Genomic DNA, 25,298 nt, shown 5'->3' with positions numbered 1-25,298 from the left:
TTGAGTAGGTACAGGAGCTGCCCTCAAGAATCCACACAGGTCATTCTTTTTCTTTTTCTTTTTCTTTTTTTTTTTTTTAAGATTTTATTTATTTATTTGACAGAGAGAGATCACAAGTAGATGGAGAGGCAGGCAGAGAGAGAGAGAGAGGGAAGCAGGCTCCCTGCTGAGCAGAGAGCCCGATGCGGGCCTCGATCCCAGGACCCTGAGATCATGACCTGAGCCGAAGGCAGTGGCTTAACCCACTGAGCCACCCAGGCGCCCCACACAGGTCATTCTTAAATGAGTTTCTCATATATGCAACTCAAACATGCTGTTTGTCCAAACATGGGAAGTTTTCTTGGTATTGGGAATGGTTGTTGAGAGCCCTTCTCTCTATAAGGAGAGACTAGCAATTGTGAGAGGATTATCAGGGTGGGGGCAGTCTCTGTGCCAAGTCACCTGGCCCATGTGGGGTTAAACCCATGACTGTGCTCTGACCACTGAGCAGTTGGTGGAGGTGCCTGGCAACAGGTGTAGCAAAAAATATGTCTGCTTTTCCAACACAAATTTTATCAGCATCTCATTGAGCAGAATGTCTTATAGTATGACCTTTCCCCAAACTACTCTGCATCTTCATGTTTGATTCTCAAATGTTTTAGGTTATTTTTATTTTTTCTCTTCCATTTATAGACTATTTAAATAAATCATAAAAAATGCCTTAACAGCTTATCTATGAAAGTCCAAATTCTCTTTGTTCAGTGAGTATTTATTGAGCACCTACTGTGTGCCAGCCACTGATTTATGGGTGCAGAGCCAAAAGCCCTTAGGGAATTAATGCTAACAAGTTATGTATCCAAAGAGAGGCACAACCATCATTGAGCCTGTGTGACACTTTAGTATTCATAAATGCTTCCATATCTATTGTCCTATTTGTTCAGTCAGGGAGGGTGTCAATTTTACTATCCCAATTTGATGGTGAGGAGAATAAAAACCCAGAGAGGTTAAATGATTTGCCCAAAGAAGTAAGTGGTAGAGCTGGGACAACACCAGGTTCTATTTTAGTAGCAGGTCTTAATTTACTGAGTGTTTGCCTTTTTTTTTTTTTTAAGTATTTTAGTAATAGGTTTACACCGCTATGTCTTTAAAGTTGTAAATATCATAGAGTCAATGGATACCATGAAAAATAAATTGAAATTATATTAAATCCCTGAAAAATATGAAATAAATTTTTTTTAAAAAATATGTGACCATTAACGTAAAGTTATTGGAGAAAGCCAAGCAATATTTTATATCCATTTAAAAACTGAGAGTTATGGGGCACCTGGATGGCTCAGTGGGTTAAAGCCTCTGCCTTCAGCTCAGGTCATGATCCCGGGGTCCTGGGATCGAGCCCCACATCGGGCTCTCTGCTCAGCCAGGGAGCCTGCTTCCTCCTCTCTCTCTGCCTGCCTCTCTGCCTACTTGTGATCTTTGTCTGTCAAATAAATAAATAAAATCTTAAAAAAAAAGAAAAAAAAACCTGAGAGTTATGTAGGCAACATATAGATGGGTTTTGTTTTTTTATCCATTCTGATACCCTGTGTCTTTTGATTGGGGCATTTAGCCTATTAACATTCAGGGTAACTATTGAGAGATATGAATTTAGTGCCATTGTATTGCCTGTAAGGTGACTGTTACTGTATATTGTCTCTGTTCCTTTCTGATCTACTACTTTTAGGCTCTCTCTTTGCTTAGAGGACCCCTTTCAATATTTCCTGTAGAGCTGGTTTGGTGTTTACAAATTCTTTCAGTTTTTGTTTGTCCTGGAAGCTTTTAATCTCTCCTTCTATTTTCAATGATAGCCTAGCTGGATATAGTATTCTTGGCTGCATGGGGGAGGGGGATTGGGAGAATGGGGGGTAGGGTTATGGACATTGGAGAGGGTATGTGCTATGGTGAGTGCTGTGAAGTGTGTAAACCTGGAGATTCACAGACCTGTACCCCTGGGATAAAAATATATGTTTATAAAAAAGAAAATAAATAAATAAATAAAGAAAGAAAGAAAGAAAGAGAAAAACCCTGAGAGTTATGGAATTATGTAGTGCAGAAAATAGAGCATGAGCTTTGGAATCCAACAGATGTGGGGTCACGTTCTTTCCTTTTTAGGTCTGTGACCTTGGTCAAATTGCTTATAACCTCTCTAATCCTTGATTTCTCTACCTATTAATGGGCTAGTGATGCCTACCTGCTGGGATGAAGTTAGAATTTAATTTTTCTTTTAATCTTAAATGAGTTTCACATTCTGGTTGTTATTGAATCATGTGGATGTTAAAGATATGTGTATTTAGGGAGAGCTGACTTAAGATATAAGCTGTGTAGCCTTTTAGAAGTTCATTTTGGGTAGAATGAGGGATAGTCACCTGCCAGGAGAGCTGATACCTAGTGAATGAGGACAGGGGGAGACTTGGCCTATGTATTACAGACCCCATGGACAGAACACAAGCTGGAGAGTCAAAGCCGAGCAACAAGTCAAAAGTTGCCTAGGCAAACACTCTGCGGCCCCTACTGATGTGTGGTACAGCTGCTGCTTACATAGGCGACTCTGGGCTTACTCCTGGGAACCAGCATCAGGGATTTTATTTATCAAGGTTTAATGATCGCCCTAGCCATTCTGTAGCAACCATGTAGAGAGACAGGAAATATTGACAATGCTTGGCACCCCCATTTCTCTCCATTTGGACCCCATTGGCTTCTGTGCCCCTAAGTGGCCTGTACCATTTCAAATGTACAGTCTACCCTTCGAAACCTGCTCTGTCCATCTGGGCTCAGCTTTGGAGCCTGCAGGCAAACTCTTTTTGTTTCATCCAGCCTCCTTTCCTTTGGTCCCAGCTGACCTTGAACTATTTCTCCTACTTCCCTGCCTTAGACACTCTGTAGGCCAGAATTCCCACCTTATTCCTTGTGTTTCTGGATACCTACCTATGTGACTTCAAGGATGTTCTTGTTCAGACCTCTGCTTCAGGGGAAGTTCTGACTCTCCCTCCACCTGTTCATTCACTGATCCAACAAGTATTTGCTGAGCTCCTGTTCTATGCCAGAAACTATGCTAGGTGTTGGGGACAGAGTATGAACAAAACCAGCAACAGCATGCACTGTCATAGGGTTTACTTTCTAGCTGGTGAGACAGGTAATAATAAATACAGTAAGTAATATGGTGTGCTAGGACCTAATACATGTTGTGGAAAGAATAGAGTCTGGTAAGGGGGATCTGGAGTCCGGGGAAAGGGTTGCAATGCTCAGATAAAGTATGCTGTGAACCCTGAATTAGCAAATAACTAAATCATCGCTCCTAAGGGAGATATAGTGTTGGGTTCCTGTGAGCCTTTAATCACAACATTTGACAACCAGTCAATACATAACCTTGTTTTAATGTGCGTTTTTGTTTAACGACACTTGATATATATTGTTGATTCATTAACATTGAACTATTGGCCAACAGTGCTGTAGCTTATGCCTGAGTGAATCTTCTGTAGCACACATCTGTTCTCAGTAAGGCACATCATAGCCTTCTGGGGCTTAGGAGCACCAGACAGCATTTTAGCACTGTATTTGGGGGCTTTTCCCTACAGTGGGGTCTCCAAGAAGAAACAAAGAAGTGCAAAACTATAGCACTAGACAGACTACAAAAAGGACCCTCATTTGTGATGTGGACTGAAGCAAGATGTCCAAGTGTCACATTGTCCTCCCTCAGCTGGGCCTGTGGCATTGGGTGACTTAATCTACTTGCCACTTTGAGCTTGGCTGTGAATGACTGCAGAAGTGCCTCAAATATTTATTTTGGAGTTAAAAATCTTAGTGAGTAGGCAAATTGAGACCAACTGTAAATGGAGTGATGAGGGTAGGCCTCAGTGAGAAGGTGACATTTGAAGAAGACTTAGAGGAGAGGAAATGAGTCATGTGGGTGGCTGGGGAAGTGTTCCAGGGAGAGGGTGCAGCCAGTGCAAAGGCCCTGGGCTGGGAGTATGCCTGAAGTGTGCAAGGAATAGCAAGGAGGCCAGTGTGATACAGTGGTGTGTGGAGTGGCCAGAGGAGAGTAGTGGGAGAGGGGAGTGAGAGGAACGGCAGGTCGGGTAAGAGCTTTGAGGGTCATTGGTTTTCTTTCTTTCCTTTTTTTAAATTGGAGAGGGTTTATTAGGATTCTTCAGAGAAATGGAACCAGTAGGAGATGCATACACAGGTACATGCATATATGTGTATATGTATGTGTATATATGTGGTGCGGGGGAAAGAGATTGATCAATTGCAAGACAGTGACTTTTATACAGAAGTTGGGTTATGCAGTCATGAAGAAATGCTGCAGTTTGCCTCTGCAAGACCAGAAAAGCCAATGGATAAATTCAGTCTGAGTCAGAAGGCCTGAGAACCAGGAAGCTGATATTCTAAGTCCTAGTCCAAAGGCCCAAGAATCAAGAGGCCAATGATGTAAGTCCTAGTCTAAGCTCGAAGGCCTAGGACTCAGTAGCACTGATGTTTGAGAGAAGATGTACCAGCTCAAGCAGAGAGCAGATGTGCCCTTTCTCTGCCTTTTTGTTCTAATCAGGCCCTCAGTGGACTGTATGATACCCAGCCACATCGGGGTGGGCCATCATCTTTACTCACGTTAGTAATTCAAATGCTAATCTCTTCTGGAAACACCTTTGCAGACACATCCAGAAATAATGTTTTACCAGCTATCTGGGCATCTCTTAGCCAGTCAAGTTGACACATAAAATTAACCACCATGTTCAATAATCACAAATCAATCAATATGATACATTAATAAAAGAGAGGATAAGAACCATATGATGATTTCTATAGACAAAAAGCATTTTACAAAGTACAACATCCATTTATGATAAAAACCCTCAACAAAGTGTGTTTATTTTTTTTTAAAGATTTTATTTATTTGTCAGAGAGAGAGAGAGGGAGAGAGAGCAAGCACAGGCAGACAGAATGGCAGGCAGAGGCAGAGGGAGAAGCAGGCTCCCTGATGAGCAAGGAGCCCGATGTGGGACTCGATCCCAGGATGCTGGGATCATGACCTGAGCCGAAGGCAGCTGCTTAACCAACTGAGCCACCCAGGCGTCCCAACAAAGTGTGTTTAAAGGGGACATTACTTCAACATAGTAAAGACCATACATGAAAAACTCTCAGCTAGTATCTTCCTAAATGAGGGAAAACTGAGAGCTTTTCCCCTGTGGTTATGAACGAGACGAGGATGCCCACTTTCATCTCTTTTACTCAGTATAGTACTGAAGTTCTAGGCACAGCAATCAGAAAACAAAAAGAAAGAAAAGGCATCTAAATTGGCAAGGAGGAAGCCAAACTTTCACTATTTGCAGATGACATGATACTCTATGTAGAAATCCTAAAAGACTCCCAACAAAAACCACTAGAACTGATACATGAATGCACTAAAGTCCCAGGATACAAAATCAATGTACAGAAATCTGTTGCATTTCTATAGACCAATAATGAAGCAGCAGAAAGAGAAATTAAGAAAACAATCCCATTTACAATTGCACCAAAAACAGTAAGATAGCTAGGAATAAACCTGACCAAAGAGGTGAAAGACCTGTACTCTGAAAACTGTAAAACACTGATGAAAGAAACTGGAGACAGCACAAAGAAGTGGAAAGACATTCCATGCTCGTGAATTGGAAGAAAAAAAATACTGTTAATATGTCTATACTCTCCAAAGCAACATACGCACTTAATGCAACCCCTATCAAAATGCCAACAGCATTTTTCTCAGAGCTAGAACCAACAATCCTAAAATTTGTATAGAACCAAAAAAGACCCCAAATAACTAACGCAATCTTGAAAAAGAAAAGCAAAGCTGGAGGCATCACAATTCCAGACTTCAATTTATAAAATTGTAGTAATCGAAACAGTATGGTACTGGCACAAAAATAGACACATAGATCAGTGGAATAGAATAGAAAACCCAGAAATAAACCCACAATTATCTGGTCAATTAATCTTTGAAAAATGAGGCAGAGTATGCAATAGGAAAAAAGAATGTCTCTTAAATGGCCTTGGGAAAACTGGACCACTTTCTTATACCATACACAAAAATAAATCCAGAATGGATTAAACACCTAAATGTGAGACAGGAAAGCATAAACATCTTAGAAGAGAATACAGCAGTAACTTCTTTGACATCAGCCATAGCAGCTTCTTTCTAGATATGGCTCCTGAGGCAAGGAAAGCAAAAGCAAAAATGAACAATTGGAACTACATCAAAATAGGAAGGTTCTGCACAGTGAAGGAAACAATCAACACAACTAAAAGGCCACCTACAGAATGGAGAAGGTATTTGCTCATGACATACCTGATAAAGGGTGAGTATCCAAAATACATAAAGAACTTTTAAAACTCAACACCCAGAAAATGATCCAATTTAAAAATAGGCAGAGGCATGAACAGACACGTCTCCAAAGACCTCCAGATGGCTAAGAGACACATGAGAAGATGCTCATCATCACTTACCATCAGAGAAATGCAAATCGAAACTGTGATGAAATATCACCTCCCACCAGTTAGGATGGCTAACAGGAAACCAGAAGTGTTGGTGAGGATGTGGAGAAAGGGGAATCTTCTTGCACTGTTGGTAGGAATGCAAACTGGTACAGTCACTTTGGAAAACAGTATGGAAATTCCTCAAAAAGTTAAAAATAGAACTACCCTACAATCCAGCAACTGCACTACTGGGTATTTACCCAAAGAATATGAAAATACTAATTCAAAAGACCCTGATGTTTACAGCGGCATTATCTGCAATAGCCAAATTATGGAAACAGCTCAAGTGTCCATTGACTGATGAATGGATAAAGATGTGTGTGTGTGTGTGTATACCCATATATACACACATATACACACACATATATACATATATATACACAATGGAATATTAGCCATAAAAATGAAATTTTGCCATTTGTGATGACATGGATGGAGCTAGCATATTATGCTAAGTGAAATAATTCAGAGCAAGACATATACCAGTTGGTTTCATTCATTTGGAATTTAAGGAACAAAACAAAGGAGCAAAGGGCAGAAAAGAGTGAGAGAAGCAAACCAAGAAATAGACACTTAACTATAGAGAACCAGTTGATGGTTACCAGAAGGGAGGCGGGTGAAACAGGTGATGGGGATTAAGGAGGTCACTTGGCTGTGATGAGCACTGGGTGATGTATGGAAATGTTGAACACAATATTGTACATCTGAAACTAATATAACACTGTATGTTAACTAACTGGAATTTAAATAAGAGCTTGAAAAAAAATTAACCGCCATAGATGGGGAGACATTGAAGGGATTTGAGTTGACAGTGACACTATACTCTGTTATGAGACTGGTCTTTGGGGTCAAGGGCAGAAGCATTAAGCCAGTGAGGGCTGTTGCAATAACCCGGAGTTAAGCCTCGACGCAGTCATTTGCTAACATCTTCAAAGACCTTTCCATCACCTTCCTGGCCCCTGCAACACCCCCACTTCACAAATGGAGCCTAGCTCCTGGGACTTGGCCACTTTGTTTGCCGCTTCTGAGAGCCAGCTAAACCTGGAGATAGTGGGACCCAGTGGCGCTGGTGCCTACCCAAAGATGTGCTCTAGCCTGAGGTCAAACTAACTGGAGCACTGGTCTCTAGAATGCGGTTGGTCATTCTGCATTATTAGTCTTGCCCGTTCAGATTATCTTAAATATAGGGTGCCAGTAATTAGAAAAATGCTTCATTGTTTTTCTGAATCGAGGTATGCATGTTGGCTTGCTAAGTTTTAGCTTGGCTATTACAGCCACGCTCAGAGCCCTTGAGAACCACACGTATCATTCACCTTGACTGGGAAGGGGAAAGTGGCCAGATCGCCTGCATGAAGATATTTGTGTCTGAGGCAGAGCGTAGAAATAATTCATGGCACGTTGCCGCACTGCTTTAATGAACCCAGAAAGCACTTTGGGTAATGCGTCATTGAGGGCACGCACGGCAGAGCTTCCTTGTATACAATTGAAGCGTGAACTTATTTGCATTTCAGTTTGCTCCCTCTTTTAGATTTAATTAGATTTCAGACTTCAGTCGATTTATTAAATGAATTTCTCACTGCTTAAAAGGTGTAATATGCTCATGACAGTAGCTTTTCCCCAACACTCTTTCTCATTTCTTCATGCCCCCAAGATCTCAGCTTCTGGCTTGGATGTAAAGCCAGAGGTTATTTTGCAGAGCTGCTGTGCTGTATCAATGTAGCTGCTTTTGTGCTTGGAGACACTGGAGCTGGGGGAGGGTTATGATTTTTGTCCATTTTGTCTGACATGAATGTACCTCTTGTAGATTTGCCACTAGTAAATCCAACTAATGCACAGTAAAGCACTATCTTCTGTTTGGGTGGCCCTTTATCGCTGTGAATCTTTCTACCGTTATTTTGGCACAACATTTACAAACCTTTATTTTTATTACAATGAGGGGAGCATTGGGACTCTTCAAATGGTGGGAAATTAAATGTAATGAATCAAACTGTATTAAGGATTCGCAAGATGAGCTGGAGAGCTTGACCATAAAATGCAGTAATTTAGTGATGTCCCACATTTGTTTAGAAGAGTAGAATGTTGCTCTGAGCCACTGGAGGATCTTAATCCCATATTATTTTTACCTACCTGCATGAATTTAAGTCAGTTGTTGGACCACTGGGCTGTGATGGCCCCATCCGGGCTCCTGATATCTTAAGGCAGGAGAGAAGTCTGCTTGATTTCTAAAGACTCCTTCCAGCTTTAGGCTATGTGTGCGTCTGTGTGTTTGTGGGGCAAGGGGAAGTAGTATGAACAGGAAATCCATTTGTGATTATTTTTAGCAGTGTGATCTAGATACATAATGTCTAGATACATAATGTCCATAACACAAAGTAGAAGAAGTGATATTACTGGTTGTATTTTTACTTTCTGAATTAGCTATGACTTCAGATCAAAGTCAGCTATGCCCAGCTTCATGAAGGAAGTTATTTTTACTTTATGTAGTGTGTATCTCCAAATGTACTGTATTTTGAAAGTCCAGTTAGAAAGGTATAGCAGTTAGAAAGATATACCAACCAAAGTAGGATAACGCCAGTATAAATCCATTTCTTTTTTTTTTTTTAAGATTTTATTTACTTATTTGTCAGACAGAGATCACAAGCAGGCAGAGAGGCAGGCAGAGAGAGAGGAGGAAGCAGTCTCCTTGCTGAGCAGAGAGACCTATGCGGGGCTCAATCCCAGGACCTTGGGATCATGACCTGAGCTGAAGGCAGAGGCTTTAACCCACTGAGCTACCCAGGCGCCCCTAAATCCATTTCTATAATGTAATGTAAACCCATTTTTTAAAAAAGATTTTCTTTATTTTAGAGAGGAAGAATGGGGAGAAATTGGCAGAAGGGGAGGGAGAGGGACAAGCAGACTCCTCACTGAGCATGGAGCCCCACATGTGACTCTGTCCCTGGACCCTGAGATCACAACCGGAGCCAAAATCAAGAGTAGGATGCCCAACCAACTGTACTACCCAGGTGCCCCAATGTAAATCTATTTCTATGGTAAAAACACAAATCCATTTTTCTACAGAACAAAGACTGTGTTCAGAATGCTGTGAATTCACAATTTAGAAAAAAAGTATTAAGCAAAGCCCAGTGGCAAAATGGGATTGTGGCTGAATGGCAGGCTCATCTTTGAGGAGAGGGCTAATTGTTCTTTATTTTTGTAAGACTCAGCATGAACTAGGTTGTGTAAGAAGTCTGTGAATTAAAAAACAAAACAACTTCTGATTTTCTACCTGTACATTATTCATTTAAGGAACGATAAACCCTATTATTAACCCCAGGCCTGATTTCTCTCAAGGGGAAGAATGGAAAAGTGCCGGACTGCTCTGGAATCTATTTCCGCTGGAATATTCCCACAGTCTTTCTGTGTCTTCCATGACAGTGAAGAGTACCGCTCTTCCTTAGTTAATAGGACATTCCGCATTTTTACTTTGATGTTTCCTTGTGATTAGATTTAGATAGTATGCATTTCAAGTAGGAATACTACAGAAGAAACATTATGATATCACCTCTGGAAGCACACTGTGCCCAAAAATTCTCATTAAGTGATGCTAATTTTCATCATCCTGAAAGGATATTGTCTGATTCATCTACTGTGCCATTACCTTTTTTCCCCCTTTGCAACTAATAAATGTTCTGTGGGAGGCACTTTAAGACCCTGCAGATACCATGCTCATTGTCAGTTGTTTCCCCTCAATTTAGCATTATGGATGGTCCTTGTCTGATCCAGTCGTTACCGTGATGGTTGTAAATGATGATTTTCCAACTTTGGCACTGACCAGTTGGCATTCTGTTGTAAATAAGAGACTTTCCCCTGTTGAAAAAAAATCCATTTATTATCTAAATGGTTGTACCACTTCCTAATTTTTAGAGGTTCATAATTCATAACTGTACTTAACTTTTTAGTGCTAGGATTGCTCCAGTCTCAGCCAGGGGAAGACCTGTCCACTTGATTTGGACATGCTCAAATGGTATTTGGGAGGGATACCTTATACGTGCAGACTCTGCCCTGCCAATCACTCTTCTCTCCTTTGTGGCCCCTGACGTGTCTATAAATAAGTCCAGGGTCATGTTGTATATGTGAAAAGTACCAGTAAGCTGAGGTTTTTGGAGTCCCTTTGCTCCTCACTGAGCCCAAACTTGAACCTCAGTATCTTGCCTCACACCAAGTGGCTACCAGAAGCACAGCAGAAGAGGATACATGAGGATGTGGATGAGGAAGGAGAAAGAACAAAGAGGCCACACCTCCTTCCATGCAAGAGTGGGCCCAGGACCTAATGGGACTAAGAATGGAGAATGCATCTGTGCTAGGACATGGAACACAGAGTCTCAGAGTACAACTACTCCAAGGTAGTCCTTTTCTCTGTGAGCTCAGGATCAGGCTCCAGATACTTGTTCACCAGTTTGCTTTTGGTCAGAGCTATTATCCTTATCTTTGTCCTTATCTTTATAGATGCTTAGAACAAGGCCCCTCTCGTCGCCCCCTTGGGCACCCAGCAGACCTGACGTGTGACCTTCTCCACCAGCAGTGCTCTGGGTTCCAGGGCCACTCAGGCCGTGCGATCTCAGATTGCATGCTCTGTGCTCTAGAAGGCACCTGATGAGCTATACCATCGTGCTTCAGTTTCTCTTAATCCTAAATGAGGGAATAGAATTGGGATCTTTAAGGTCCTCTTCAGCTTTAAAATTTTCTGGTTCTGAAAATTGACGTAGGGATTTTATGTGCTTGAATTAATGTTCTCATATATTTGTCCTGACCCATCAACCCTACATATTCTGCTCTTGTGTCGAGCAGAATCGGCACTTTGCATGGGTCATCTTCTTTCATAATTTCTTATCCCCCCAAATTATCCCTAGTGATAGAAGTCTAATCAGGATGTTAATTAATGCATTTGCTAGCTATAACATAGAGATGTGTAGGCACAAAGTATTTTCCCAATAAAGGAAATGAATTTCTGTAATAGCCTGTTAAAGACCAAATTTCTGAGTTCTTCCTAAGACTATATTAAGTTAATGCTTACCCATAAGGAAGCCACTCCAATCAGTTTCTCAGTTCTTCTTCACTCATTTTGAAGGATTGTTCTGGAGATGTTAAAAGTGCTATTCACATTAATAATTAGAGCTTTTATCAAGAGACTGGCTGCTTTGGTAAGTACTCTCAATATCTGCAGCCCTGGGTGTGTGTCCATTTGAATGGACAGTCAGGGTCTGCACCCAGACTTTCCTTATGGGGCAAGAACAGTGTTTCCTATACAATCACACCGACTACTGAGATTATTAACTCCAGGGGATTTGCCCCCAGTATTTGTAATTCATTTATAACAATACTTTTCTATGGTTTGTATACTTAGAAAGTTAAGAGTTCTACAAACTCAAGAGTCAAGATCATTCAGCTTGGGAATCGCTGTCTCTTGGTTGTCTTCCTGCAGGCTTTGGCCACAGGCAGTCAGTGTTCCCTCCCCCATGTCATTAAACCCTGCACAGGCTGCTGGCCTAAAGGAGAGCTTGATTTGCTGATTATGCCATAGTTTGAAAGCTTCTTCAGCAAGAAGGGAGAAGTCTGCCTCTGCACAATGTGAAAAAGAGGAATAATGAAGTCCCCAGTCTCTCTTAACCGAAAGCCATATCGTTATTTGTTGTTTTCACAGGCTGTTCTTCATACCTGTGATGTAATTTTCCAAGTTTCACTCCCCAGAAGTCCATATCTTGGTGCAGAGGAGTATGGGGTGGGAGAGGATGGAAGGGAATGGGGCTGCTGTGCCGTGCAGCTTGGTGGCTGGGGAGTAGCCGGAAGATTAGCTCTGATGGCAAAGCAGACGCTTTGTGGGGAGAGGGAAGGACCCGGGGCCCAGGGAGAGAACAAAGGGAGTTATGTAGCTTTGAGGATGTGGTAAGGGATGCTATGCCCAGAATTAGTTAATAGTTAAAAGTAATGAAAAGCAACCAGGAGGGCTTTTCAGCAATGGAAGAGGACAAACCGTTTCCTGCAGAGCCACATGTCTTCTATTTGAGTTTCTTCCAGTTAAAGGACAAGGATCAGGAGTGTTCGAAGGGAGGTTCCTGGTGGTCGCCACAGAGCCCTGTCTTCTTCTACATTCATTTTGACAGTTAGGAAGCTTGTGTGTTTCACTGTGCTGAGACCTGAGCCATAGATAGTGAATGGATAGTGAGTGGCCAGGAATAGAGGTCAGGGCTGCTGCAGAAGCTGACAGATCTACACTGTAGGTTCATAATACAGAAGGGACATATGTGTGAGGGTCATCTGGCTCTTCCTTCCTTTCTTCTGGGTGAATGCCCTTCTATCACAGGCAGGCATCCCAGATTCTTCTTTCAAGTCTTGACTCAGTTGTCACCTCCAAAATGAGGCTTACCCTAACTATTGTGTTAAAAGTTGTACCCCACATGCCACCCATCCCTCTTACCCTGCTCTACTTTTTCTTTTTCCTCTATTACTTCCCCTCCCCTAACACACTGTATGGTCCTGCTTACCGATAATGTGAATTTTTAATTGTTTCTTTCTCTCCCTGTTGGAATGGATCATGTTTGTCTGTTTTACTCATTGGTGTATTGTGAGAGCCAAAACAATGCCTAGCACATGGTAGATGTTCAGTTATTATTTGCTCAATGAATGAATGAAATAAAGTAAAAGCAATTACAGATAGCAAATAAGACAACATAGGGTCTTGGAGGAATTCCATTATCAAGTTTGGTATAAGAGAAAAAAGAAATTTCCATACTAAAATTGGACAATAGAAGCCAGGCTCTCCTGCATGGTTTATGACAAATTTGGTCAACTGAAAAATCCTACGTCGTGGGTTTTCCACCAGTGCTTGTTCTTTTAAGATTCCATCTCTTTGATTTAAAAAAGTCACCAGTTTGATATCATTTCCTTTTGGTACAACTGGATTTAAGTGCTCTGTAGGTTATTTAAAATGTGATGGTTTGAAAAAGGTTGTGTTATTGCTGGTGATTGGTGTTCTGCTGGCTTTGAAAGGCTGAGTGGGAGGTAGGGGATTAGCGAAGGAGAAGGCAGGGAGTGATAGAAGAGAGGGAAGTAAACCCAGGGCCAGGGCTAACTGAACTGGGATTCTTTAGGAGGAGTGACTGAAAAGTCACTCTAAGAGGCTGTTGGTTTAACTTCATAATTGCTCTACATAATTAAACACATAAATGTTGAGGAAACACTGATTAAAGGCATCCTGAGAGAGAAGCAGGCTTAATTGGAGAATCTTATTTTGTGCTCCATGACTCACAGTATTTCCAACTGTCCCCACGCCATTATTTTGTCTTTTAGCCACCCCCAAGTGTTTTCTCAGTTTCTATTGACCAGGGCCTCTTTCTGCAATGTTCTTTCTCTACTCCATAGCAACTGACATTCAGTGTAGTCTTGGTAACTGTCAACTCCTGTGTTTCCATTTTGTATGTAGAGCTTGTAAAGCTGAAATTATAGGTCGGGCTGCATGCACGCTGATAATCTGTAAATCCAGGAAAACTTCCCATGACCATATGAACCATAGCACACGCTTCTTGGATGCTTGCCCTTCGTTAAAGAGGGGCTCAACAGGAAGTTATGGATGCTCCTCCCATGTCACTTCTAAGTCTTTGTTCCCAGAGTTCTATAGTGGAGAAGACCATTAACATCACTCACTGTTACTTTGGTACGGGGCATAGTCCTTAAGGATTTTTCCATGTCCTAACACAGGGCCTCTACAAACTTCTGAGATGTAAAAGAAAGCAAAGAACATTATGAGTCCATTTTAGTAAGAACAGTAACCTACAAAAAGTCCACTATGTAACTGAAACACATCATTTTGAGATCTGGTAACGAGTACTGTGGCCCCCGAATCAGCCCAGATTTGGTATTTGAGCTTTGCTCCCTGATGTCTGATGAAGGGTCTGGACTCCAGGCACGTAGGCTACAATAGGCCTTCAAGTTATATTGAATGGAGTGGTGGACCAAGTAATGGTTTAGGAGAGAGGAGAAAGAAAAACGTGTTAAACCAGGGTCAGATTTTGGCCTTTCACATATTTGAAAGGAAGAAAAGGCATCTCTGAGCATCTCAGAAATTACAGTTATCATCAGGCACTGCGCCAGATATGACCACAAGTTGAAATGAATGGAAGCGTGTCTCTACTGATATCCATGGGTATCTCCAGTTGGACTTGAAACACTCTTTCATAGACTTGATTCTCAGGAGAACTCTCTAGGGGAGTGCCCCCAGATGAGGACAAAGAAACTCAAATACCAAACCTAAAAATTTTCACATTCACTCAAGAGGTGGTATTTCAGCCAAATCAAACACTTCAGAAAATTTTCCAGGTTTGACATCTCTGCATGACCTTAGGCAAAATCTTTAATGAGACTCTTACTTAGAACTAATGTTCTTACAAAGGGAATGAAACAGGGACCCTCTGATCTGATGGTGGCATTACACCAGAAATTTAAAGGAGGTCTATGGCATTTTAAGTGTCATGTCTTAATTTTTGTCAAGGGTAAATTCAGAGAAAGATTATGGAGAACTCGTCTAAGAAAAACATTCCATCGTAGAGAATTTTACTTTCAACCTAGAAAAATACTTAAAATATGAAATTACAAAAAAATTTTTTCACACCAGAAGACAGAAATAGTGCATTGTAAAGAGCACCGGGCAAAAAAAAAAAAAGAAAAGGAAAAAAATGCTCCATATAGAAAACATTGAAGCAGACATTATGTGTTTAAGCTTCTTCATTATGCAGCCATCTCATAAAACCTGCCCAAAGTCACCATTTTTATGAGGTTAAATATAGTGCTTGATAGAAAGTAGGAAGAAGTGGAAAGGCGCAGAGATTTCTTTATGTGCTAAGCCCTCTGTGAGCTTAGTTCGTCTGACTCAAGCCTGGTTCCGGCTGATCAGAGCAGGACCACCCCCATCTCCCAGAATGAGGCTCCCCACTGTATTCTTGCCCCTTCTTCCTCTTTTCTTTTAGGCAAGAGTGGGATCTTTCTGGAAGGCAAATCTCTATCCAGTCCTTCCTTTGCTTAAAAATGTGTAATGACCTATCCCCGGTGCCCTTAGGATAAACTCTGAAGTCCTGTGATGGACTGGCCTGTTCACAGAGGCAGTACGAAGGCAGGGCTTACCACTGCGAGCTTGGAGCCATACTTCCGGTTTAGGGTGTCGTCTCAGCCACTTCCAACTGAGAGTCCTCAGCCAAATTATTTACATCGTTGGGCTTCAGCTGTCTGAACTATGAAATGGAGAGGGTGATGATGATAGTACAATCCTGACAGGGTTGTTGTGACGATCAAATATGTTCTAGTACAAAACATTCATATTATTATTTATTTTCTGCTTTCTGTTTGCCTCTGCCCCTCTACCCTGCCCTATGTCATACCAAAGTATTTGTAGATACTGTTCCTGCTTTCATTCTCTTAATGGGACATATCATCTCCTTTTGTCTCTTTCTTATAAACGGTTTCCTCTGCCTGGAATGTTCTCTCTCTCTCTCTCTCTCTCTCTAGCCGTATCCACTCACCTACTACATCCTCTGGTTAACTCTTCCTCGACCTTCAAAGCTCAAACCAGAGCTGCTTTACTCTGAGCAGCCTACCCAGATGTCACTCTGTATGGTACATGCTCCCAGAGCTCCCATTCTTCCTTCTATCCTGACATTTATCACACAGTATAGTAGGTCTTTCCCTGCTTCTGTGAAAAAGGGGTTATATCTCGGTCATTTCTACATACTTGCTGTCTACATACTGTGTGCTCATGGACGGATGGGAGGATGATGATCACTGAGGTGGTGTAATCTAGTGACAGGAAACCTCCCATGTCCATTTGGTCATAATCACAATTGTGCTAAATCTACCTGAACATATAATCACTCCATCATGTTTTCTGATCCATCACTTGTCCAAATTAATTTTTTCTGGTTCCCTGTGCCATCCGCTCATCCTGATTGGTATCCTCTAAGCTTGCTTCTCTCTGCCAGTCTCTCAAGTAGGCACTTGAAATTGAGAATAACCCTCTGGGTATGGTCTAGTGAGCACAAAGACACATTATTAATTCTTTTGTTCCTCTGCTAAAGCAGAGAGATGCTACGTTTGGTTTGTTTGTTTGTTTTGTCTCACAGTTCTGTTGATTCATGAGCTCACTGTCTAGGACGACTGCAGTGTTTTTGGCCCCAGCGAGCGGTGGAAGCATGGGGTTGCCATCAACGACAGGGGAGGCTATGGGAGGAGCAGGTGCAAGGGGATCGTCAGAAGTTTACTTTCAGATGTGCTAAGTTCGAAATTTCTCTTAGGCATCCAAGTGGAGATATTTTAAAAGGCAAGGAGATACATGGATCCGGAGTACAGGAGAGAGGTCTGAATTGGAAATGCCAATTTGAGAGTTTTAAGCCTATAGATAGCATTTAAAACGAGGTAGTGAGACAACCATGAGTGTGTAGAGAAGAGGATCCAGGAAGAAGGAGCCCTGACTCTTTGACAGTGACAGTTTGGAATCAGCAAAGACATCTGAGAAGGAGCAGCCCATGAGGTCTGAGGGAAATCAGGAGGGAGTGATGTCCTGGATGACTGAACGCAAGTCCAGGAGGATATTTACAGAATGGATTACAAACTTAAAATGTCCTCTATTACACATATTTGTATTAAGATAAGTGTGCAGTAAATATTTAATATACATATATCTTTACATAGTTATATAATGAGAGATTCATATAATGAATTGCATCTGGGGAAATTCCAGCAGTTTGAAGGCCTGTGTGCTGGGCCCAGTTCTGTTGTTCTTACCTCTTAGACTTCAGGCAAATTAAATAGCCTTTTTTGAGCATCATATTTTACTCCTCTGGAAAGTGGGGATTTTAATTCTTGTCTCACTCTGAGTTATTGTGAGAAATCAGTTGAAATAATAGCTATAGATATGGTTTGTTAGTACACATTCTATCTATATAAATGCATATTCACAAGTCTGTATATGTCTGCATATATGTGTATATGTATACACCGGACTCAAGATAATTGGTGTATTGTGTCTCTTGAATCACTTAGGTTATGACCAGTTGGTAGGTCATACTCAGTTTCGTGGGTTGTAAACAGCTTTCCGAAAAATGGAGCAGAATAGAAATATCACTATGAATTGCTCAGAGTAAAAGTAAGACAGACTTCTAGAAACTTTTTCTTTCACTTATATACCTGTAGTAGTTATTTGTTTCTGTGTAATGGTTGCCCTAAAACTTAGCAGTTGAAAACAATAAGCCTCTATCATTTCTGGGGGTCAGGGGCTGCCTCACTGGTTGGTTTGCCTCAGGTTGAAGGCAGGGTCAGGGTTGTAGTCACTAGGACCTGCTTGCAGGTCACTCCTGTGGCTGTTGTTAGGGGTCTCAGCTCCTGGCCACAGGGATCTTTTCTTAGGGCTACTCCTTCACCAGAGCACATGATTGGAGAAAGAGAACCAGAGAGTATCCCCAAGACCAAAGCCATAGTCTCTTTTTATGACCTAGTCTTAGCAGTGACTCGTTGTCACTTCTGCCGTGATTTCACATAGACGGATCCTGGTACGGGGGGACCACACATAGGTATGAATGTCAGAGGTGGGGACCACTGAGGGCCATCCTGGAGCCTGGCTACCACAACCTCTCTATCTCTGTGAGTGCTGGGTTGAGCTATGAAATACGTTTGTTAATGTGGGTCATGTAGAAAAAGATGTTAAAGAAATACTGCTCTCTGGGGTGGAGGTGTCTGTGAGCTGGCAGAAGCCTGTGGCAGAAGCTCTGCTGTTGATCCTCTTCTGCTCCCATGGCTGAGTTCCGCTGACTTTCAGATCGTGAGTGTTCACACCAGTGAGTTTTACAGTCAATCCAACTGAAGTCTAAATGGGCTGTGTGGGATTGCTTGTCCCTAAATAAAATGATCCTGCACCAGGGTCCTTTCATAGCTCCCCTGTCTGATTGCTGTAGTTTTGTATCTTTTACTTGTCTGACAAGTACAACTCCTGTGTGTGAGCTCCCACTTCAAACCTGTGGCCAGGTTTCTGTAGATATGGTTTTGTGATAGTAGTTATATGTTCTGCCTTTTTTTCCTACTTGCTTATTGGCACATGAGTGTGGTGTGGGTAATGATCTTGTGGAAAATTCTACCTGTAGATAAATGGGGTAAATGGAAAGTTTTATGTTTTGGGAAGAGGGATTATTACATGTATAAAGGTGTGCCTTACTTAAAGGAATCTTAGAGAATAGATTAAATAGTCCGATAGGACTTTTTGTTTTTTTTTAAGATTTTATTTATTTATTTGACAGAGAGAGAATCACAAGTAGGCAGAGAGGCAGGCAGAGAGAGAGAGTTGGAAGCAGGCTCCCCACTGAACAGAGAGCCTGACGTGGGACTCGATCCCAGGACCCTGAGACCATGACCCAAGCCAAAGGCAGAGGTTTAACCCATTGAGCCACCCAGGTACCCCGATAGGACTTTTTAAATAATTTGATATACATTGCTGTGAAAAATAAATATATTTTAGCTCTCCTTGCTGGCATGTTATTTTATTTTTTATTTTAAATTTTATTTTATTTTGTTTTTTACATGCATAAGTGACTGAAAAAGAACATACTGTCTTTGAGGTACTAATGGACTCTAAGCCATCTAGAAGTTTCTAGTTAAACAGTTAAGAGGCCAATAGAAAGCACAACACTAAGTAGAAACATATGGCCACTGGCTCTTAACTTAAAACTGTGGGAGTTTCAGAATGCAGTAGTTTCTTGGGATGAAGTGAGTGCTACCAAATAATTGGGAGCCTTCTGCTGTGGTGTTTACTCTTTGTGCTTGGGGGTGCTCATTCTTGTCAGCCCTGGGGCCTTTGGTCTCTTCTGACCAGTTAAGAACTTGTGACTGAGGGCTTTTCCTCATCTGCTAGGGGACAACTGGAGGACTGTCACTCTCAGCAGGCTCCCAAGGATAGAGGCCCTTTTGTTCTTGAAGACATGCTCCGCTAGCATGCTGGCCTTACTGTAGTTTGTAGTTTACGTAGCAGTTGTTTCCTTAAGTGTACGCTCTTGCAAGCAGAGACTCTTCATAGCATCTGGCAGTATCTGGTCTGAGGTAGAGGCTTGATGAGTATTTGTTGGGGAGAGGAGGGAATTAAATTCCTTATTCTCTTGAAAGGGTTTATCTTCAGACGAACAGGTTTGTGGTTCAGTATGCGTACGATGCTACTTTTCCTTGGTGTTTTCATTAAAGGTAGTCTATTTTAATTTTCCTTGAAATCTGTGAACTTTAAATTGTTGGAGACAATTTACAAAGTAATTCCCATTTTTTGAAGTAAGAACTCTTTTGCCTTTGAAGTCCATGTCACTTTTGGTAACATCCAAAGGGAGAGGCGTTTAATTTTAGTAACACAGATGCTGACCACTGACAGCTTGAGTGAGCAGGTTGAGGACTGCGAGCTAGAGAACTTTGAAGATCCCTTTAGGTTCCAGCCCACACATCCCTGAAGGCCAGATTCCTGGTAGACCCAGCAGCCCATCAGTCAGCTGCCTGAAAGGACTTCTTCTCTGTCTGGAATGCTGTCTGAATGGAGAAGTTGCTCTAGGTGTGGGCTCCCAACCTGGCTCTGATATTAAAACTATGGAAAACAAAGGCAAATGTTTACATGGTGATTTATGAAAAGCCAAGAGCTTGTGTGTGTGTAAGCTCTCTGCCCTGATATCTCTTGATTTGAGATGATTCGATTTCCCTGCTGCCTCTGCTGTGCTGATGGCACTCATGCAGCTTGTCCCGTGCAGTCCCAGTAAGAGCATTCATGTTAGGCTGCTTCCAGCGTCAAGCCTCACACCATGACCCAGCCCTGCAGAGCTCTGTCCCCGTGTCTCTGCTCCTGCCTCTGCTAGATTGTGATGTGGGTTATTCTCCCACTGACAGATTGTTGCTGTATGGCCGCCTTTATTTTGTTCTTTGGATTTCCATAAAGAGAACTTGATAGAAAATTATAGAAGGAAAAACAGTCATATTCACTTTGATTAGCTGGAGCCATCTAGGTGAAAGAGACGTCCAAGGAGAAACTAAGAAGTTTTGCTAGTAATTCGTGAGTACAGGAGAGGCTGCAGAGATTTGGGGATGTGGTTGTTTTAAACTCTGGAATCTGATTATATCCTAGATGGTCAAGTAAGGGGTAAATACCAGAGAGGCATTCTTATCAAGGCTCTGATATATAACAGATATGAAACTAAAACAGGAGGGAGGGACGCCTGGGTGGCTCAGTGGGTTAAGCAGCTGCCTTCGGCTCAGGTCATGCTCCCAGCGTCCTGGGATCAAGTCCCACATCGGGCTCCTTGCTCATCAGGGAGCCTGCTTCTCCCTCTGCCTCTGCCTGCCATTCTGTCTGCTTGTGCTTGCTCTCTCTCCCTCTCTCTCTCTGACAAATAAATAAATAAAATCTTTAAAACAGGAGGGAAAGGATATAATTTAGTGAGAAGGAGACTAATACTGAATTTCTTTTAACATTTGTTATTAAGTATCACTTTTAGATGTTAATGACCATTATTTTTGAATTCCAGCTATAGTAAAGAATCTTTTATTTCCCTATTAAAAAGGAGGAAAAACCTGTGTACCTCACCCCAGTTAAATACACTTGAGTTTCATATCTGTATTTTCAACTTGGTTGGCCTTGGATTACTGACAGTGGAAGAACCAAATGTTTGATGACTCCAAGGAGCAAAGCTAGATCATTGACATGATCATGCGATGGCAGTTTTTCAAATCACAGTGGGCAGCTTCATCAAACATGTATCATGAAGGACCCCTCATAGTAATGTCGTATCTACAAGAGAAAAGCTGTACTTTCTAATGAGATTTTAATAACAGGATTGGCTGGAAAAATCTATGTACAGAGAAGACATTATTGGCTTTTAAGATTGTGTTAACGTTTGCTTTGTGTTAAACTTTTGTGACCTGCTAGCATGTTTTGGGTGAATGTTGACTTGTTGCCCAGTTCCAGTCTCCAGCCTTTCGAGGCCCGACCTACTTTATTGTGGTTCCTGAAGCACTGGGTGTCTTGGGCCCAGTTTACTTTATAAATGGAAGCTGAGGCCCATGTCTCTGCATAATCTTTTCCTGAAGGGGGAATAAAAGGCAAAATTCAGATATTACTCTTCATTTGGAGATAATTCGGTAGTTGGGTTGTCAAAGGCAGCCTGGGTGGGAGGATCAGCAGGGAGATATCAGGGACATGGATTTCTCTCACTTTGTCTCGCTACTTCTGGTGGCGTTGTGGACACAAATGCTGCCTGGAAGAAAGGAGAGCATTGTGTTGCCATCCCCTATGGCTCTGGGGCCAGCTGCCCTTCATCTCAGCAACACTTTAGATTCCAACCCAGTGATGTTCTGTGGGAGTCACTGCCAGTTGGCTTCCATGGGGGGAGCTGAAGCGCCATCCACTTCTCTCTCATGATAGCTTTGCCTCATCTTTTGTTAAAATTCTTTGCTTTTGCTCAATCTTCTGTCCTTTGCACCCACCATGTGTCACAGTGGGAACCCCCCCCCCCCCCAGATAAACAAGAAACAACCTCGGTTGTCTTGTCCTTCTTCAGCTACACCCTTCTCCTCCCTCTTCAGAACCAAACCAATCATAGGAGTTATTTATATCCCACTGTCTCTGCTTCCTGTCCTTTTAATTCACTCTGCTCTCGGCTCTGGTCTGGCTTCCGTTTCCACCACTTGATGAGACTTGATGCACTTGTCAAGCTGCCAATGACCTCCATGTTGCCAGATATGTTTGGGAGACATTTTTACATGAAGAGATGAAAAGCCAGATGAACTTAGACTCTTACCTCACAGTGTGCACAAAAATTAACTTAAAATAGATTAAAGACTTGACAACAAGGTGTGATGTCATAGTGATTCTTTTTTTTTTAACTGTCTATAAAGCACACTTAATAAACGACATGTATGTTTTTACTGGAAAAATAGATTAAAGACTTACATTTAAAAACCAAACTTAAAGATTTTTTTTAAATTTTTTTTTTTTTTTAAATTTATTTGACAGAGAGGCAGAGAGGCAGGCAGAGAGAGAGGAAAGAAAGCAGGCTCCCTGCTGAGCAGAGAGCCCGATGCGGGGCTTGATTCCAGGACTCTGGGATCATGACCTGAGCCGAAAGCAGAGGCTTTAACCCACTGAGCCACCCAGGCGCCCCCCCCCAAACTTAAAGATTTTAAGAAGAAAGCATAGGAGAAATAAATCTTTAGGACCATGAGTTAGGCAAAGATGTTTTACATAAAGATACTAATACATGATCCACCATTGGAAAAAAACAAAAAAACCCTGATGGATGGATTTTTATAAATTTAAAACTTTTGTGCTTTGAGAGGTACTTTTAAGAAAAGACAAGCTACAGACTGAGACAAAACATTTTCAAATCACCTATCAGATAAAGGAGTTGTTTCTGGAATACACACAAGGATAAGAACTCAGCTGTTGTGTTCACGCTCGTATCCCAGTCATCTCTTGCAGGGCCTGAAGGTGCTCTTCAGAATCTAGAAGGTGCTCAATAAATATTTGCTGGATGAACGAATGCATATGGCATTGAAGCAGTTTGGGGAAGAGCCTCTAGGAACTTCACAAAGTCTGAGGAGGAAAGAAAATACTCTTGAACATTTGCAGAAGGTTTATGAACCCCTTGCACCCACTATATTTGTTCCTTTTTGTGCTGTGGGTATTATCTCTGTGCCACAGTTATAAACCCTGAGATGTGGAGAGGTGATTTTTCTGCCCGCAGTCAGATGTTATCAAGTGAGATAACCGGAGCTCAGACCTTGAATTTCTAATTCTACATCTTGGGAGATGTGGTTTCTGCCCTAAAGCTCTTCACTCCTGAGCTGTTTATGCCTGGAACTGGCACCTTCTCTCTTGTTCTTTCTCCAACATTGTGAAATGCCCAGATGTCCAGGCTTTTGGCCTGTTTTCCCAGAATTTGCTCCCTAATAATCTGATGGCAGACATACTTTCTGATGTAGTGAAGAGCATGTCCTGTGAAGACCCAGTACCGTTTTTTGTTGTTGTTGTTGTTTTACTGTTACCTTTTAGAATTTGTCTTCATGGGCTGTGGTTCTTACTTTCTACTTTCCCATCAGACTTTGGTATTTTACCAAATGTGCTTTGGCTGCCAACTGGGGTCTTACTGGCCCAAGTTCACTTTTACTTTTCCCTGGTCCCCCAGCATCACTTTTTAAAAAGTTTTTGTTCAAATTCCAGTTAGTTAACATACAGTGTAATATTAGTTCCAGATGGACAATATAGTGATGCAACATCTCCATACATCACCCAGGGCTCATCACAGCAAGTGTCCTCCTTCATCCCCATCACTGATTTCCCCAACCCCCCACCCACCCCCTCTCTGGTAACCGTCAGTTTGTTCTCCATAGTTAAGAATCTGTTTCTTGGTTTGCTTCTCTCTCTCTCCCCTCACCCTGCCACTTTTGCTCATTTGTTTTGTTTCTTAAATTCCACATGAGTGATCACACAGTATTTATTTTCTCTGACTGATTTATTTCATTCAACATCATACTCTAGATCATCCACGTTGTTGCAAATGGCAAGATTTCTTTTTTTTTTTTTTATGGCAGAGTGATAATCCATTGTATATCTACACCACATCTTCCTTATGCATTCATCAGTCGATGGTTGGACACTTGGGCTGTTTCCATAATTTGGCTGTTGTAGATAACCCCCACCATCACTTTTTATTCTTGACTGTCAGCAGGCTCTGAATCTCAAATCGATATGCAGGTTAGGTCCAGACAGGCCCAGGCAGTGGAGAGAGCATAAGAGAGTGAGGGCTTCTGCAGAACTTTCGTGTGACTTCCACCAATAGAGACAGACATGGTATAACATGGTGCCACTTATCACGCAATGTCGTCAGGAAGCCTGTTGCCAGTCTAGGGCATTCTCCAAAAAATGCCAGTGGAGACTAGGAGGAGGCTGTGTGGGGACACACTGGATGATAAAGTAGGGTCTCAGGAACTGCTAGCCACGGCTCTGGCACTGGTTGTGGAGCTCTGTTTCAGATGACCTCAACTTTTCATCCCGTTTCCTAGTCTGTCAAGTGAGGAAGGAGGTCAGTGCAGACAGGCTTGAAGGTCTTTTCCATTCTCTGAAATGAAGCTAGGTAGCCCAGCCAGAAGTGATCAGGGCTTCTTGAGTCTGGGGATAAACTTTATTCTCTTAGTCCTCGGACTCGGTTTTACCTCCAGCTGTCGAAGTCAGCTTTCACACTTCGCAGGCGGGAATGGGAGAGCTTAACCCTGGTGGCCCGCTTGCCGGGTGACCACAGCTGCAGAGGAGACAGTGAGGACTATAGATTGAAGACTTAGAGCAAGGACTGAGATCTAACCATGGTACTTCATACAAACGCTGCCCTGCGTATGGCCTGCCACGCGGCCCTAACAGCCATGGCTCTAAACCATACCTCCCCAGTGAGATGGCATTGGCAGCTCCTGGCCATGGCTCCTTGCTGTTTGTATCCCCAGCTCCCAAACAGTGGACGAGCCTCGGAGGAAGAACCGGGAGCCTGGGAGGCAGGCAGCCTAGCAGGGCAGAGCACATCCTCAAACCATGTGTGGGATCTGCTCTGAGTCCTGCCAGGGACGTGCTGTGTGGGGCTGGCCCTCCCCGCCAAAGTGGGGGCTGCTGCAGGGGTAAACCCATGTGAAGCACTGTGTCAGGGGCAACAAGCCCAATTCCAGGGGCCTGGGAGGCTCTACAAGCACAGCGA

General features: G+C 42.3%; 1 protein-coding gene and 1 long non-coding RNA gene across 5 annotated transcripts in view; one reads left to right on the top strand and one right to left on the bottom strand.

The window, feature by feature from the left end:
• The window catches only part of HHAT (hedgehog acyltransferase), a 332,511-nt gene that overhangs the window by 147,331 nt on the left and 159,882 nt on the right, over positions 1-25,298 (top strand). The gene's annotated exons all lie outside the window — the stretch shown is intronic.
• LOC125086001 (uncharacterized) lies at positions 10,376-16,319 on the bottom strand. 2 transcript variants are annotated; one of them, XR_007123070.1, is made up of 4 exons: positions 16,283-16,319; positions 14,206-14,274; positions 12,220-12,358; positions 10,376-11,193 (listed from the first exon to the last, which is right to left on the bottom strand). It is a non-coding gene; the product is annotated as an uncharacterized LOC125086001 (long non-coding RNA). The 2 variants fall into 2 exon arrangements; XR_007123069.1 differs by having other exon boundaries at positions 16,074-16,315.

This window comes from Lutra lutra, chromosome 15 (assembly GCF_902655055.1).
Source record: "Lutra lutra chromosome 15, mLutLut1.2, whole genome shotgun sequence".
Taxonomy (NCBI): Eukaryota; Metazoa; Chordata; class Mammalia; order Carnivora; family Mustelidae; genus Lutra; species Lutra lutra.
Note: the sequence above shows the minus strand (reverse complement) of the source record. Positions and strands in the feature narration are given on the sequence as shown.